This window comes from Kogia breviceps, chromosome 8 (genome assembly GCF_026419965.1).
Source record: "Kogia breviceps isolate mKogBre1 chromosome 8, mKogBre1 haplotype 1, whole genome shotgun sequence".
Classification (NCBI taxonomy): domain Eukaryota; kingdom Metazoa; phylum Chordata; class Mammalia; order Artiodactyla; family Physeteridae; genus Kogia; species Kogia breviceps.
This window is the reverse complement of record NC_081317.1, coordinates 39820021-39834374: the sequence shown is the minus strand read 5'-3', so window position 1 is coordinate 39834374 and position 14354 is coordinate 39820021. Positions and strand designations below refer to the sequence as shown.

The 14354-nt window shown below is 41.0% G+C and overlaps 1 long non-coding RNA gene across 1 annotated transcript in view; it reads left to right on the top strand.

Annotated features, from left to right (window-relative positions):
• The first annotated feature begins 981 nt into the window (after positions 1-981).
• Positions 982-14354, top strand: part of LOC136794661 (uncharacterized) — a 50042-nt gene continuing 36669 nt past the window's right edge. Inside the window, exons 1-2 of the long non-coding RNA XR_010841731.1 lie at positions 982-1069; positions 4955-5082. This is a non-coding gene — a long non-coding RNA (uncharacterized lncRNA). The remainder of the gene's footprint in view (positions 1070-4954; positions 5083-14354) is intronic.

Genomic DNA, 14354 nt, shown 5'->3' with positions numbered 1-14354 from the left:
TAATGCTGGATTTGCATTAGTGTGGTAGGTTTAAAATAACATCCATGCATTAGATGATATTCAGATTTAATGGAAAAATAATGACTGCATTAAATCACGTTTTATTGTTATGGAAGGTTTTAATTTGGCAGGACCATTTTCCTTTTGTGATCTAGAAAGTGCTCAGTTGAGGAAGGTGGGGCTTTCATTCTGCTTCTTGACCTATATCCATCCTGCGCTCACCCAGAAATGATTGTACCTTTTAAACAGGTTAAACTTTTTCTTTCCTTTTAAATTTTTTTTCCTCAGAAGGTGGTTTTCACTTATTAAACCCTTACAGATTCATTTAAAAGTAATAAAAATTAAACAAGTGATTGTTCTTCCTTGCTTTATGAAATGGAGTTTCCATTGTGGGTTCTTTTCTTTTTAAAGAGGAAATGCATCATTAAAGTCACTGCATTATTTATCAGAGAAACTAATGAAATCATAACTGCAGTAACTGTAGGCATGCTGCCCAGCGCTGGTTTGAAACACTGCTGATAGAACCCCAGTTAATCACCGTGGGACCAATGCCTTTTACACTTCAGCTCATGAAACCAAAATCATTGCAGTGTTTGTGTAAAGGCCTCAAAATTCTTGACTCTTATCAAGGTAAGAAAGTCACAGTTATGGGATGATGGTGAGATTGGGTCAGAATTTGCTAGCCAGAGGCAGGAGCAGAGTAGATTTTAATGGGACTTCAAAAGATGCTGAAAAGACTGCCTGCCAGCTTGCTTGTCTCTTGTTGCAATGCTACCTGTTAATTTATTGATTTTTTCCCCCTGCCTAGGTTGGCTGTCATCACAGGGATTAAAGCACTAGCTGCAGAGAGAGAGAAGATACCACAGCAAACACACGGACCAGTCCACGATTTTACAAAGCGGGGAGCTGACGCTAAGGATGGAAGTGACTTGCTGAGAGCCGGGTGAAAAGCCGGGTCCTTCCTGCTTATCTCACTGCCTCCCTCCTGGTGGGGTGGCCTGCCTTGGGACCAGGGCTTCAATGTTCCAAGAAGGTCTGGGAGCCACAGGGCTAAAAGGAACCCAAAAAGGTATCTTTCCTGGGCCCACAGCGAGTTGACCCTCTCTGTCTTCCATGCCAACACCCCACCCCCAACTCCGCTGTCCTCCCATCCATGTCACTGCGTCTGTCTTTTCTTCTCTCCTTCACTCCTCATCTCACGCTGAGAAGCATGAGGCCTGGAAGATGGATTTTCCAGGCATGAGCACAAACCCAAGCATCTGGGGAGGCCCTTAGGCAAGCACTGGAGGTCCTCCAGCATCCCACACAGGCTGCTGGTGGCTGTGGCTGGGGAGTGGGCTGTGGTCTCAGTGCTCCCCATCTAGCATTAGGGCTGGATTTCTAGAGGGGACAGAGACAAGGTCAGGCCATTGACATTTCTTTATTCCATCTGACATGACTGGATATTTAGGCTAGAATGCACGCAATTCTACATAGTCTTATAAACTCTGTTTAGTCCATTATTAGCTCTTTGCTTGACCTTTGGGGTTGCACACCCCAGAGCACCCCCGGCCTATCTCCCTACTTCACACTCTCCTGATGATGACATCCTATGATCCTGGGGTGGACACCTGACCTTAGCCAGACCAAGGAGGGCCTTCCTAGGTCATTTGGACTTGGGACTCATTTTAGGATCTGTCTCTCTCCAGGCCGTGAGTGAACTGTAGGTATAACATCTGGGAGCTCTTAGAGACCTTGCCTAGAGAGTCAACAAAAGAAAAAAAAAAATGATCTGTGGAGGCAAATAGAGTTGAAAGATGGCCCGAGTGTGCTTGGTTCCCTTCGCTTCTGATGCCCAGCTGCAAGCACCTGCCCTGAGTTCAGCCTGGGGGTATGACTTTCCCTAGATTCTGAACTGAGACCCAACGCATTTTCTCCTATGCTTTTGATCTAACTGAGTATCTGTCACTGCAACAACAAAGGGCCCTAAGTTTAAACTTCAATCGATTGATTGATTGCTTCATTCATTCATGGGTGTAAATGCCCATTCAGGAATGTTTATAAGTACCTACTAAGTGGCACATTTTATGGACTCTCCTGTCCATATCTTGCTCCCCTTATCCACCTTTCCATATTTGCTTCTTTACTGTATAGTTTTTTTTCATGTCAGATAGACAGGGAAAATGATTTCTAACAGCTATTTTAGTTTAGATAAGTTGTAAAGCAGACTTGGTGAGGGGGGGTTCTGGAGTATGAGTTTCTGACAGGCTTTAAGAGGACTCGGCTGCAGCTTTGTGATCGAGTGAGTGATTAAGTAATCTGTCACCAAGCTTCGTGGTATATTTATAATTTGCTGGAAGCTACCAAAGAAACAGAAGACCTATTCCTTTTTCTCAAGATGCTTACAGTTAAGGAAGTGGGAAAGGATCAAGATAAATGTGAGGGACTTGCAAATAAGGAGGAGAGATATACATAAGGAGAAGTGAATTGGACTGCTTGAGGAATGCTGGTTTGCTCTTGCTAAAGAAGATCAGTTTGCACTTTTACAGCACTTCTCATTCAGAGATCTCAAGGTATATGACAAATACTGCTTACCATGGCTCACCATCCCTTGGGTACCAGAGATTTGGAGTAAGGAGTAACCAGGGGCCAGAAGGGATGGGAAACATACTTAACAGATGTTCTAGGAGGAGTTAGGTAAGAGAGTATAATTACCTGTACTGGAATTGGGCCACAATACCAGAAGTGAATGAGCTATTAGACTTCTAATGCAAGGAGGTGATAAGATCATTCTGTCAGCTCAAATACAAAGGAGCATGGAGGTTGGTTTCATTGCCCATTTCACCGCATATATTTCTTATACTATTATGCATGAAAGTGTTTTATTTTTGAATTTCTCAAAAATCACTATTTCCAAGCTAGATGTTTCCTGCCAAGACTGCATCCGATCCATCTTTTCGACATCATCTGCAGACATCTTCCCATTTGCCCCAAACTCCTGACCTTTCCCTCTTGCACTGCCCCGAGCCTGCATAAGTGATGAGTAAGGGAATCTGTCCCCGCCAGGACTTCAGAGAAGACAGACGATGAAGTATTCTTCTTTGCGTCCTTTCCCTTTCCCTCCTTCCCTCATTTCCGACGTGGACTTCTCATTACCTTTCCAGGTGCTGCCTCCTTCCACATCTTTCCCCATCTCCCTTCTCTTCCCAGTTCAACAATCTCTGAAGACTTGGAGAAATTCAGGTTGATCAGAAAGGCCAGTTCCGATTGGATTGCACTCAGACCTGAGTCCTTTAAGCAAATCTAAGTGAAGTGGACACAAACTTCACAATTCTCAAGTTTAGCAGTATATAATGGAGTCTTTTCTTGGTAGTAAAATTTTAATTTCTGTTCTTGAGCTTCCATTTTCTCTGATACAGAAAAATGGGATCTCATTACTTGAAGGTAAACTGTCAACTTTTGCAATTTCTCAATCACTTCAGGTTAAAAAAATTAGCTACTTTTGGGATTCCCTCCCCACCTTTTAAAAAATAAACTTTATTGGGCTTCCCTGGTGGCGCAGTGGTTGAGAGTCTGCCTGCTGATGCAGGGGACACAGGTTCGTGCCCCGGTCCGGGAGGATCCCACATGCTTTTATACCTGAACCCCTAGATTTTGAGCTTTATACTTAAGAATTAGATGCCTCTGATCTATTTTCTTTCTGACCCTCTAAACTCTCCTCCCACGCTCCCTGGGAAAATGATAGGTCTAGGTTTGTAGCCCGAGGGATGGATGATGGGAAAAGGGGAAAACCATCCTAGTTAGTGTCTCAATGTATCATCTCTCCAAATCAGCCAAATTCTTTGACTGGTTATATTTTGAGTGCAAGGTAAAAAAAATGAAGAACTTACTAGAAATCATTTGTATTAGTCAGAGCTTTTAAAAAGGCATAGTATAGAGCTTCTTATTTTCTTATAAGAACCAGTAGGATGCGTGGGTAGAGGAATAAGTAGGATCAGCTGAAGTTACCCAGTGTGTTCCGAAGAGAGAGGCTACGCTCGGAAATCAAGGTTTTCCTTAATTACAAGCAGAAAATCCCATTTCATCTGTTATCAGCCCATTATCACAGGTGAAATGCTAGACCAAGGTGACAAAATTGACAATAACATAACATCAGATTTGTTGATGGTGTATTTCAAGCAGAGGTCCCGAGGTCACCCACACGATGAAGAAATATGTCATATCCACCCTCATGATATGACACTATTAGGTAGAAACATGTGAGATTGTTTTTGCCAACTAGGAAAGGAGAAAAAACACCTCTCCAGTGCTAACACTTGTAGCTATCTGCATGCTTATAACCCTCAGCGCCTTTTGCCAGAGACACTGGAGATGCCACTATTGCTACTCAGGTGGCCCATTTGCACTTGGTTCTTTGCTCCTAGAAAACTTCGACATATTTTCTTTCAAATTTCAGCATCTTTAAGATTTAACAGCTTAAAATCTTATGTTGGCTGAAACATCTCTGGCTTGCACAATTATCATGTTTTTAGCTTTGCAACCCACATAATCAGAACAAAACTCACACTGCTTAACACCAAGATAGAGGGGGTAGACTATGTTTAAGGACAAAGGGAATGTCAATACCAGATAACTGAGTTGTGGAGGAGGGTCAGGGAGGAGGGGGTCATGGTCAAATCAGAGCAAGTTAGGTGGTGCCTACTAGAGACTGCTTAAATTATCTGAGAGTGAGCTCAGACATGAAATCATTTCTGAGACCTTTTTTTGTTCATAAACTGCATACCTAGTAGTAAATTGCTTTTGGAAGCTGTATTAGTGTGTCTGGTCACCAAAGCAGTAAAGGCCCACTGATTAACTACACTTTCATCTTAGCATCCAACTCACATATGAATGCAGCATGTTCTAAAGTAGTTCTGCTAAATACTCGCTCTGCCAGATGTTAAAGGGCTAGTAATAACAAAATCCTCATTTACAGGTCACAGAAGCTAACGCTGGACGACTTAAATAAGAAGAGAAGGGTGAACTGAATGACTACATGAATTCACAGTCATGGTGGGAATACTGACGCGCAGGTAGAGAAAACGGTCAGGAACCAAGGGAGGGGTAAGTGGCCAGAATCACAACCAAAATCATGCCACCAGTTCAGCCCGGTGAGGACAACACTGCCGCCACCTGCAGACGCAACACTTTCTTTGCCTCAACAATGGCTCTGAACTTTGAACCTTGTGCCTCTCAGAGCCACCAGAATGAGTCATTACTGCTCCTGCTTCTCTGTCGCTTACGAGTCAGAGTCCCAGGGGAAGCAGCCAGCTGGCCCTGGTTTCCTCGAAGTAAGGCAGGGTGAGAGTGTTTGCCTTTTCACCTTCTGTAGTGAGAGACGGGCCTTGCCTCGCAGTAAGATTCACACAGTTGGGAATTCCCGAAACATAGGAAGGTGCTTCAGATGCCTGGCAGCCAAAAAAAATGATAAATGATAACAGGATGTTGCATAGGAAAAGGCTCCATATCCAATTAATTTTGAGAAATGCCAGGTTTAACAGATTTCTTTACTATAGGGCCTTTAATGTGATTGCATGCATGGTGAATCTCCAAGAGAGATTATAGGACACCCTTCCTCTTTATCATCCTATGTGAGTGCTCCATGAAATACATTTCATGAATCACTACTTTAAAGCAACAGGCAACAAGACTTTTTTTTTTTTTTCACACTTAACTTTAGCAAACCAGTCTCTTTATCAACACATGTTGTATTGCTAAGCATGCAAATTAGAACTGCAGTTTTGGAAACTTTCAGTCTGTACTTCTGCCTCACAGTTGGTTTGTTTCACAAGGAAAGTAGCATTACTACGTTAGCAGTACCCACCAGAGCCTTCCCCTCTTGAGGGGTGCAGACTTGAGTTTAGTCTTGGAGGTTTATTACTGCCACAGGCTGTTCCTTAGTGACGCATCTCCATTTGTTCTTGGCACATTTTCTGACTGGCCTGAAGCAGTTAATGCGGCTTTAGAAAATGTCTAAGAGAGTAGCTTATGTCTGAGAGAACCTGGCCCTGCATACAGCAGAGGTGGAAGCTGCCAAGATTCGAATTCTCTGGTAACTCAGAACAAATGTCCTGCTTGTTTTTATAAGTGCAACAATATAAGAACACATAATTCAACAACCAAACAATGAATGACCTTTAAGCCATGTTCAGCATAGGAAATTGCTCCTATCTGTATTCATAGATGATGTCTAAACTTTAGGTCAGAGTCATATTTTATTTGAAGATTGGTAAACTGGAGATCATAGCTTCTCATGCAAATCCAGGCCTTAGCTCCCTAGGCAGTATATGTAAATATGCGTTATGTGCTTGACCTAAATCAGCACTGAAAGTCAATTAAAAAAAGAATTCCATCATTTAAGTTTCTTTTTTCAAACCTCTGTACTTACTACTTTCTTTGTTATCGTTCAACTTTTGTAAAATACAAAGCTAACACTATGAGTTAGAGCCACTTATTAAAAAAATATGTATTTGGGGTCTGTGATGTGAAAGACCTTATGCTAGGTGTAGGGGATAAAATAGTAAATAAGACATATTTCATGCCTGTAAGAGCTTACACTTAAACTGTGAATTTGTTTGTTCATTTAGAAGAATTTCTTAAGTTTTACTATAATCCAGGCACTGAGCTAGGAGCTCAGGATAAGAGTGAACAAGAAAATAAAAGTTTCTATTCTTGGGAAAACAGATGTAGTCAGGGAGACTGGCATGAAATCACACATTGCATAATTATTTATAGAATCATGCTTGCAGTCAGAGGCACAAAGGATAAGACCACAAGCGATGAGGATATGATGGAACACATTCTCTGAGGAAGGACTTGTGAGCTGTGCTCTGAGCAGGAATAAATGTGATGGAGACATGGATAGGGCATGTGCAGGTCAAAATTAGTGTTTTGCAGCAGAAGAGACTTTTGCTGGTATCAGGAGAAGAGTGGCCCAAAATGGGAGAAGCGGGCAGGGCCTTGGAGACCAGGAGATAATTTTGGTCTTCATGCTAAGTGCAATGGACAGGCAAAGAGGAGGTTTCATCAGGGAAGTGCCACAAACAAATGCGCAGTTTCGAAAGACCACTTTGGCCCTACGTGTTGAGTGGTGTGTAGGGGCAATAATGGAGGCCGAAATACCAGTTGGGCTGTTATTCCACTAATCGAAGCCGGAGATAATGGTCGGTTGGACTAAAGTAGGGGTGGAAGAGATGATGGTAAGAGATGTATAGATAAAAGAGATATAAAGAAATCTGACACAGTAGGACTTCATGCTTAATTGGATGCAAGAGGTATTTAGGAGAAAGTCAAGTAAATTGCCAAAGGCAATATGGTGGACCAAATGTTGTAAGAGACTATGGAGGCCCCTGGCTAGTCACTGAGTGTTAGCAAAGGCATATACAAAGAAGCTCATGACCTCAAGTTGTACATGGCTTATTTGAATAGATATAAATACTGAAAAGTTAGCTCACAGTCAAGGCCATATACGTCAGGCATCAGGTGAGTGATGCATGCACTGTGGGTTGCAGGTGTTCACAGGTCACTTGTAGATAGAACTAGCCAGGGAAAATGTCATCAACATATGACCCCAGCTGGACTTGGGCACAGAAAGGGAGAAGAGCAATCCCGGTGGAGAGAACACATGGGAGAAGGCGAGGAGGAAGTAAGGATAGATGTCACATGCATAGGGAGTACCAAATAGACCAGTTGTATCAAAATAGGAGATTTGGAGGAAAAGTGATAAGTTTTGAAGAGTAGGTAGGGGACAGCGATGGGGCTGCAGAATTTCTATAAAAAATTCACAAACATTGTTTTACCTGGATCATCATGAGTAGGCTCTAAATCTGGTGCAATAGGAAAAGCTCAAGTTCTAGGTCTTCTCTGACTTTCTCTACAATGGTATCTTTTTTCTCTCAGCTTTATTGAGAGGTAATTGACATATAGCACTGCATAAGTTTAAGGTGTAAAATGTGTCGATTTGATGCACTTACTTATTGAGAAATGACTACCACCATAGTGTTAGCCGATACCCCCATCTCTTCACATACTGTTTCTTTCTTGTGGTGAGAACATTTAAGTTCTATTTTCTTAGCAACTTTCAAATACATAATACAGTATTATTAACTATAGTCATGATGCTGTACATTAGATCTCAGAACTTATTCATTTTATAACTGTCAGTTTGTACCCTTTGACCAATGTCTCCTCATTCACCCCACCTCCCAACCCTGGCAGCCACCGTTCTACTCTCTGTTTCTATATGTTTGGTTTTGTTTTAGATTCCACATATAAGTGATATCATGCAGCATTTGTCTTTCTCTGACTTATTGCACTTAGCATTATGCCTTCAAGGCCCATCCATGTCACAAATGGCAGGATTTCTTTCTTTCTCAGGGCTGAATAATACTTCATTGATATGTACCACATCTTCTTTATCCATGCATCTGCTGACAGACACTTGGGTTTCTTCTGTATCTTGGCTATTATGAATAATGCTGCAATGAAAAAGGTAATGCAGATATCTCTTCAAGATCTTGTTTTCATTTCCTTTGTGTACATACCAAGAAGTGGGATTGCTGGATCCTCTGGTAGTTCTATTTTTAATTTTTTGAGGAACTTTTATGCCGTTTTCCATAATGGCTGTACAAATTTACATTTCCACCAACATTGTGCAAGGATTCCCTCTTCTTCACATCCTCACCAACACTTGTTATCTCTTGTCTTTTTGATTCTAGCCAGCTTAACAAGTGTGAGATGATATCTCAATATGGTTTTGATTTTCATTTCCCTGGTGTCCCTTTGATTTTCCTCACCTGATAATTAGTGATGTTGAATACATTTTCATGTACCTGTTGGCCATTTGTATATCATCTTTGGAAAAATATCTATTTAGGTTCTTTGCCCACTTTTAAATTAGATTATTTAATTTTTTGCTATTGAGTTGTGATTCCTTATATGTTTTAAAAATTAATCCCTTATCAGGTATATGATTTGCAAATATTTTCTCCCATTCTGTAGGTTGCCTTTCCATTTTGTTGATCATTTCTTTTGCTGTGCAGAAGATTTTTACTTTGATGTAGTCCTACTTGTTGATTTTTGCTTTTGTGGGTTGTGCTTTTGGTGTCAAATCCAAAAAAATCATTGCCAAAGTTTATGTCAAGGAGCTTTTTCCCTATGTTTTCTTCTAGGAGTTTTATGGTTTCAGTTCTTATGTTTAAGTTTTTCATCAATTTCCAGGTAATTTTTTGAGTGATGTAAGATAGGGGTCCAGTTTTATTCTTCTGCATGTAAATCCAGTTTTTCCAACACCATTTATTGAGGAGACTATGATTTTCCCATTGAGTATTCTTGGCTCCCTTGTCAAATATTAGTTGACCATATATACAAGAACTTATTTCTGGGCTCTCAATTCTGTTCCATGGGTCTATGTGTCTTATTATTATGCCAGTGCCATACTCTTTTGATTACTATACCTGTGCTGTTGAATTCAGTTTGCATATCTTTTGTTGAGAATTTTTGTATCTATATTCATCAGCGATATTAGTCAGTAGTTTTTTTAACCTTGTAGTGTCTTTATCTGGTTTTGGTATCGGGGTCATGCTGGCCTTGTAAAATGAATTTGGGAGTGTTCCCCTTTTCAATTTTTTGGAAGAGTTTGAGAAGGATCGCTGTTAATTATTCTTTAAATGTTTGATAGTATTCACCAGTAAAACAACCGTCTGGTCCTGAGCTTTTTTGTTGTTGAGAGGTTTTTGATTACTGATCCAGTTTCCTTACTTGTTATTGATCTGTTCAGATTTTCTATTTCTTCCTGATTCAGTCTTGGTTGGTTGTATATTTCTAGGGCTTTATATATTTCTTCTATGTTATCTAATTTAGCATATAACTGGTTCATACTAGTTTCTTATGATCCTTTGTATTTCTGTGGTATCAGTTGTAATATTTTCTCTTTCATTTCTGATTTTATTTATTTAAGTACTCTTTTTTCTTGGTTAGTCTAGCTAAAGTTTTGTCAATTTTGTTTATCTTAAAAAAAAAAAAACAGGTCTTACTTTTGTTTGAAATATCACACCCTCAGAGAAGTTGTCCTTGTCATCCATCCTCAAGCAGGCTTTCCTTCTATTATTGTTCATCATATGCTCCTGTGTATTTCCCTCACACTGTTAATCACAACCTGCAAATGTTCCAAATGTTCACTTGTTTAATATCCACCTTGTCCACTAGAATGCAAACTCCAGGACTGGAGGGTTTTGTGTGATGCCCTTTGTATCCTTGATGCTTAAAGCAGTGCCCACTTGAGGCTCAGTACACACTGGGATGAAAAGGATGTAATGAGTATGATAAAAAATCAGGAGTAGGGAATTTAGTCCAGAAATGAGGGCAGATCCTGATAACATTTACTGAGGGAAAATATGGCTGATTTTGGGTTTGCCAGGCAATTCCTGAGCTCTGCTCAAAAACAAGCACATGGGGGCTTCCCTGGTGGTGCAGTGGTTGAGAGTCCGCCTGCCGATGCAGGGGACACGGGTTCGTGCCCCGGTCCGGGAGGATCCCATATGCCGCGGAGCGGCTGGGCCCGTGAGCCATGGCTGCTGAGCCTGCGCGTCCGGAGCCTGTGCTCCGCGGCGGGAGAGGCCACAACAGTGAGAGGCCCGCGTAGCACAAAAAAAAAAAAAAAAAAAAAAAAAAAAAAAAAAAAAAAAAAAAAAAAAAACACATGGAAAACAATATCCAAGTCTTTTCATAGCCTCTGAAAACCCTTGTTAAGGCTCCTCTTGGAATAAAGTTATGCAAATATTTGGGATGTTCAAAGTGTAAATATTCACAGTGTTTAAAATAATTTTCTTTTCTTTTTGGATAAATTTATTTATTTATTTTTGGCTGCGTTGGGTCTTTGTTGTTGCACACGGGCTTTCTCTAGGTGTGGCGAGTGGGGGCTACTCTTCCTTGCGGTGTGTGGGCGTCTCATTCCGGTGGCTTCTCTTGTTGTGGAGCATGGGCCCTAGGCACGCAGGCTTCAGTAGTTGCAGCATGTGAGCTCAGTAGTTGTAGCTTGCGGGTTCTGGAGCACCGAACTCAATAGTTGCGACTCATGGGCTTAGTTACTCTGCAAGCATGTGGGATCTTCCCGGACCAGGGCTCGAAACCATGTCCCCTGCATTGGCAGGCAGATTCTTAACCACTGCACCATCAGGGAAGCCCCTAATATACTTTTCCAATTAACCATTTTATGAGATGTCTTTACTTTCATGCTCAACTTTTCCACTTATCTTTTAATGCCTTAAGTAACTCTTCCATTCAACTTTCCTCTGAAAGCATTGCTAGTTAATACTGACTCTAAAATTGGGTTTTACTAAACATTGTGAGTATGAGGAGATTACATCCTGGTCCACAGGGCCCAAGAGGGAACATAGGGTTCCTTCCACCCATGGTTGCAGCTTCCTATTCTTCCAGGATAGAAACTTCCTGGTGACTCTGTTCCTGAGCACGGCTTGTCTCTTGGGCTCTGGGGTCTACTGTGCTGGAGAGAGGGTGAGTTCTACTCTCAATATTGAATGTTACCCCACCTCTAAAGTAATCCTGCTATGCATGGGAGTATTGTCTGAGCCTCAGAATATCTAGTGAGTTCTGGATACAGACTCTTGCTGGGGAGTAGACCCTAAAGACCCCACCAGCTTGTTTTTTACAGCTCACAGACAGTGGAGCCAAACTGTCTGGGTTTGAATCTCAGCTTTTCTACTTGCTTGCAGGGTGACTTAGCAAACTACTCAACCCCTCTGTGCCTTGATTTCCTCACTAAAAAAGGAAGATGATGATTATTGTACCTACTTCAGGGAGATGTGCTGTGAGGATGAAATGAGATAATATACATAAATCCCTTAGAAAAGTGTCTGGCACACAGTAAATGCTTAATTAATGTCACTGATTATAGTTGTAGGCTGAGTATATGGGCATCTTTGTTCCTACACAGCTCTTTTAACTAAGCCTGTTTCATCCATCAATACCCATGTTTTTATAAACAGCATTCAGATTATAACCTGTCCCTCTTGGTCTGCCCACTTCTCTCTCATCTGAACAGGTTGTTTACCCTACTTTCATTTGGGTTCCACACCCTGCTATAGACTGACAACTTTGCTTGACTCGCTTTCTTGCCCAAGACCTTGAATGGTCTTTCTGGGATACGACTTTTTATATCACAGCTTACCTGCCCTCCACACTCACTGCCCTTCCACACACTCCCTCATCCTCTGGGGCCACCAGGACTTGAGACCTTCCTTGATTAGTGAGGATGATGTAGGACCCTGGTCCTTTGTCCTACGAGGGAGCTTTACATCAGTTGCTAAATCTTTAGTACTGAGCTGAAATAAAATGAGTGGTACTATGTGTCATGGTGGGAAATGACATGGCCTTATCCAGAAGAGGACACCTAGCCATAGCCCCTTATGGTCTTAGCTTCCTTCTCTCTCTCCATATCTCCATCTGCCTCACCTTTGACAGTGTTTTGGGGGGGGTGGCCTTGTTTGAGGGTGACCCATTGGATTCTACACCAAATTGGAATCAGACACTGGTGTGGATTATTTGCCCTTGGTTGAGCATATCGCAAATGGCCTCATATTCATGGGAGCAATGTTGCCATAATCCAGAAAATAATCAGGAATTTCCTGGTGCACTGTCAAGGAATTTGTCTGGTCTTCTCCTCAAAAGTTATTCAGTCCTTTGCTGTTGAGATGGTTTTCATTGTTTTTCAATGTTCTGTAAGCATACTCATTCTGTTCTGTGTTTCCATTTAAAACTTCACATTTTTCCAGGAGAATAAAGCTCAACCCATCATTTTGGTTGTCAGTGACTGGGAAGCATTGCTGGTGATAAACTAACACAGCTGAAGTTCCCGCTAAATTTTTCATGTGGCATTTACTGCATGTTGGTGTTTACAGAACACTGGGCTGCTCTTTAACAAACGTGATACATTGTGCTGTGGACTCACCATGAATCAAGGATTGCTGAGGCTTCTGAGTTTTCTCCGCAATGTCACTGCTTCATTTATGCTAGTAGTAAGAATGTATGAGGATAAGGAGAGGAGTTTCATCCACCTCAGGCTCCACACAACATATTCAGATGATAAATTCCTGGTTAATTTTCTTACCCTGGCTCTGTGAAAACTCTTAGCTCGAACCTGCTGCAGTTCTTTTAAAAATTCCCTGGCCGTCCTGGAAGCCAGGAAAGATTTATTTTCAAGCAAGAATTTTGGTATCTGAATTGTTGAGTCCTTTATTTAATTATAATAACACATTGTTTAAATTAAATTTCCTTTGAAAATAAAATAAACGTTTAATTGAGGGGGAAAATACTATGTCATACTAGACAAAGTTTGAGAGACTGAAAACCCTATTTAAGAAAAAATTCTAAAGCTGTTGTGAAACCCTCCTCCCACTGGTCAACCTGCGCATACCATGGCTTTCATTTAAGAGCATTTCTCTAGTCTCCACCAGAGCTAGGGCTAGGAGAGATGTATTTTTATAAAGCCAAGCCAGGCCTCAAATAAGGGTCCTACAGGACTCTAATGAGGCCATTTAGACATATTAGAATTCAGTGTTTAACTTGATAACCAGACGGTGTCAGTTTCCCTACTTAAAAAATGCCATATTTTGGGGGAAGAAGACCTGCATAGACATTTCTCCAAAGAAGTCATACAGATGGCCAACAGGCACATGAAAAGATGCTCAACATCACTAATTATCAGAGAAATGAAAATCAAAACTACAATGAGATACCACCTCAGATGACTCTGAATGGCCACCATCAAAAAAAAATGTTTACAAATGATAAATGTTGGAGAGGGTGTGGAGAAAAGGGAACCCTCTTACACCGTTGGTGGGAATGTAAATTGGTGCATCCAGTATGGAGAACAGTATGGAGGTTCCTCAAAAAACCAAAAATGGAGTTGCCATATGATCCTGCAATCCCACTCCTGGGCATATATCTGGAGAGAACCATAATTCAAAAAGATACATGCACCCTAATGTTCATTGCAGCAATATTTATAATATCCAAGACATGGAAACAACCTAAGTGTCCATTGGCAAAAGAATGGATAAAGAAGATGTCATATATATATATACACATATATATGTTATACAACATATACACTTACACACAGTGGAATACCACTCAGTCATAAAAAAGAATAAAATAATGCCATTTGCAGCAACATGGATGGACCTAGAGATTATCATACTAAGTGAAGTAAGTCAGAAAGAGAAAGACAAATACCTTATGATATCATTTATCTGTGGAATCTAAAATATGATACAAATGAACCTTTCTACAAAACAGAAACAGTTTTGTAGACATAA